We start from the raw sequence: 3965 nt of genomic DNA on the forward strand, positions 1-3965 counted from the left end.
ATGAATTAGGAAGAAATAAATGGCTACTGAAGGAAGGAAGGAGCTAAAACCTCTTCAGAGGCTGAAACCTGGATGCAGAGTCCTTGGAATTCTGGCCACATGGGAAAGGCTCCCTGTCACTCCATGGGGTTGAGACCCATGTTTCAGACCCTTTACTGTTCTCTAGAGAAATAGTCCTTCTTGTTTTTGCTCTTCAGCCCTGGGGTATTAATAGTAATTTTTGCATATAGGGGAATTTTAAGGTCTTTCCAAATTTCTATCTCATAACCACCAAACACAAATGGTCCACAAGGGTCCGAATGTCAGCAATCCATGCTCCCCTCTTGCCATTCATCACCCCTTCTGCATCTGCACAAGCCTCACCTGCCCTCCGCAGAGAGAGAATGACTTTAATGACCAAGGGCAAAGCATATGGTTCTGCTGCCACAATCAGATCCTGTCTGTCCCTTCTCTCCTTCCTGGCTCATTCTTTGGGCTCTGCTCTATCATTTATTGGCTCACTGGCTCATGTCAGTCACACTCACCTGGGAAAGCCTGACCCTGCTCTTGGCCCCGGGGCCTGAGTAGTCAAGTGACCACAGTTTTGATCCTGGTCCCCTGTTTTATTTGTGCTCCAATATGAGTCTCTAAGATATCCTAGGAAATGGTGGCCCTTAGAAACAAACCTCGGCTGGGCAATGAAGGTCTGTGCAGCTAGAAAAAATTGCAGTCAGCTGGTCAGTGAAGAACTAGGAGAGGTGTGGGAGGATTAGGGGAGAGGGGTGTCTCTAACTCTCGGTTCTCTGTTTTTCCACAACCAAATGTGGCTAATCGATTGAATGGTTCCCTTCCTTGGTTGAAAAGACTGTCCTTTCTCCATTGAACAGTCTTGGCTCCTGAGAAAGGCTGTGCTTTCTCCCAGACATAGAGGATTTAAGTTCTCTGAGGGCTCAGAGCCCCAGGCATTTGTCTTGTGATAAATAGACCTGCCTTATTCCTTTAAGTTGACAGAGAGGTGAGAGGTGCCAACTCTGATTGCAGAAGGCTTTAGAGGATTTAGTTCTCTGAGGGCTCAGAGCCCCAGGCATTTGTCTTGTGATACATAGACCTGCCTTATTCCTTTAAGTTGGCTGAGAGGTGAGAGGTGCCAACTCTGATTGAAGAACGCTTGGAGGACTCAAGTGTCCCACAGGGCAGTTTCCTGCTGTTACCTGCTCAGTGGAGTTACCCACACTCAATATCACAAGCATCAACTTTGAGAGATTTGATTTATATTTTTCTAATGATAGTGATGTTGAGAATCTTTTCCAATCTTATTGACCATTTGTATATCTCCTCAGGAGAAATGTGTATTCATGAGGTTTGCCCGTTTTTAAATCAGCTTATTTGGTGTTGCTGTTGTTGAGTGTAGGAGATCTTTATATATTCTGGATATTAACCCCTCATCCTATTAATGATTTGCAAAGGATTTTCTCCCATTCCACAGATCACCTTTCACTCTGTTGATTGTGTCCTTGGATGAACAGAAGTTTTCGTTTTGTCAAAAATCTAAATCATCTAATCTTTTCTTGCCTGAGTTTCTAGTTTCATATTCAAGAAATCACTGCCAAATCCAATGCCATACTGCTTACCCCTATGTTTTCTTCTAAGAATTTTATAATTTTAGTTCTTAGCTTTAGGATTCAATCCATTTTGACTGAATTGTTGTGTATGTAAATATTGCTGTTCAACGGCATTTGTTAAAAAGACTGTCCTCTCTCCATTGAACAGTCTTGGCTCCTTTTTAAAAACCATTTGATTGTGTCTTTTGACAAATAGAAGTCATTAAGCCAGTGTAACTATTTTGGTTACTTTTTCTTTGTAGTAGGATTTGAAATTCGTAACTGTCAGACCTCCAATTTCAATGTATCATTTTTAAGATTGTTGTAAACATTTGGGATCCTTCGAAATTCCACATAAAGTCTGTGGTGGATATATTTTATTTCTGAAAAAATGTAAGTATGATTTTGATAGGGACTGTTTCAAATATGTAGATATTTGGTGGTCTTGGAATCAATGAACATGGATGTCTTCCAGTTATTTGTTTCTTCTTTACTTTCAGAAATGTTTGGCAGTTTTCAGTGTATTCATCTTCCACCTTATTATGTTTAACCCTAAGTATCTAGTCTTCTTGATGCCTCTGTAAATGGAACTGTTTTATTTATTTTATTTGAGGATTGTTCATTTTTGTTTAAAGAATGGAAATGATGCTGAGTGTTGATTTTGTCTCTGGCAACTTCATTTTTTATATTAGTTATAATAGTTGTTTTAGGTATGTATGTGGTGAAATATTCAGGGTGTTCTACAATAAGATTATGTTGTCTTTTTTAAAATGATATTTTCTTATTCCTCTGTAAATAAGATATCTTTTATCTCATCTTCTTGCTTGATTTTCCGGACTAGTTGAATTAGGGGGAAAACAGCATCCTTGTCTTATTCATGAACTTAGTACTGTTTTCAGAGGTTCTCCATGGAGTAATGTGTTAGCTGTCGAATTTCCTTTGTGGTCTGTACCATATTAAGTAATTTCCTCCTATTCCTAAAGTTCCTGTCTTTTGTTAAAATCATAACCACTTCTCTTTAGTGATTTATTTTACCATTATATGCAATCAGCAGGTCTGTAAATAAAGTCCTGTTCAGACTGAGGAATCCTATAGATGGAACTTACCCAGATCCAAGGTCACGAAGACTGTGTTGGGCCATCTTTATTGCCTAATGAGTTATTTAACAACAGTTAAATGCCCGTTCACTTTCTGCAAAGTCCCATTGGCCCCAGTAGTGGGCAGAAGTGGTAAGATTGCCTTTTCCAACATACATGGAATTTTTAAGTCAAAAGAACTTGTAGGAAAGGGTCAGTAAAAGCTCATGAGAGGAAAACTCCACCTTACAGTGAGGTTATAAGACACGTGGGCTGCGAAAGTGTTCCCTGTGTTGATACTACAAAGATCTCTATGGGAACAGGTCAGGGGTGATCTGGGTTCAGAGAAGAGTTGCAACACTTTCCCCACACATCGTCTCCAGAACAAACACAATTGTCCTTCTGCGGAGAACAGAACCACCGTCTGGTGACCTTACAGAGCTCACAGTAGACTCTGAGAGGCTAAAATATCTGAGGAGCAAGCATGGCCCAGGTCCCAAGCCCACTGTCAATTAACCATGCCCTCTATTTCTTCACAGAGCCAGGGAGAGTGACCACCCTCCTAGCCAGCAACGCAACAGTCATGGAGCTTAAGGATTCCCTGTTCCTGACCTGCTACACAAATGCAGTCTCCACCCAGTGGTTCTTCAATGGCATGAATCTACAGCTGATGGAGCGGATGAAGCTGTCCTCAAATGACAGTACCCTCAAGATAGACCCCGTCAGGAGGGAGGATGCTGGGAATTTCCAGTGTGAAGTGTCCAACCCCATCAGTTCCGCTCAAAGTGTGCCGGTTGAGCTGGATGTAAAATATTAGTGACCCTCCTCCTTTCCTATATGTTAATAAACTCTGAATAATCTTTTGTGCCCTTTAAATAGATTTGTTGTGAGGGTGGAAAGCCCTTAGAAGATTTGCATTGAGTCAATAAATGCTCAAAAAAGAGAGCTGACATTATCATTATTGTTGACTTAAGGTGATAGTCTATACCAGATCCCACCTCTGTGTGGTCTAAGTTGTTCCATCTCCACAGTGGAGGGTAAACTGAGTCTTTCAAGAGAATGGCAGTGGCTGTGTGGTTAACCTGGGTGCACGTGATGAGTTTGCATAAATGCAAGCTCTGTCCTTCCTCCAGGGGGACATGTAGTGGATGCCCAGCCACTATCGTTGGCAAAGGGAATGGACAGGAGGACACCCATGTGGGTAACAACACTGATCTTTTTTTTTCTCCCTATTTGACTTATTTAAAAAAAAAATCTTAAGTCTTTTTGAGTGTTCTTATTTATATGGCTATAGACTTATTTGCATAAA

General features: G+C 41.0%; 1 long non-coding RNA gene across 1 annotated transcript in view; it reads right to left on the bottom strand.

Annotated features, from left to right (window-relative positions):
* Window positions 1–1601, bottom strand: part of LOC106726696 — a 17449-nt gene extending 15848 nt beyond the window's left edge. Inside the window, exon 1 of the long non-coding RNA XR_001362782.1 lies at window positions 1584–1601. This is a non-coding gene — a long non-coding RNA (uncharacterized LOC106726696). The remainder of the gene's footprint in view (window positions 1–1583) is intronic.
* Window positions 1602–3965: the final 2364 nt, after the last annotated feature.

This window comes from Myotis brandtii, unplaced genomic scaffold, assembly GCF_000412655.1.
Source record: "Myotis brandtii unplaced genomic scaffold, ASM41265v1 scaffold3043, whole genome shotgun sequence".
NCBI classification, from domain to species: Eukaryota; Metazoa; Chordata; class Mammalia; order Chiroptera; family Vespertilionidae; genus Myotis; species Myotis brandtii.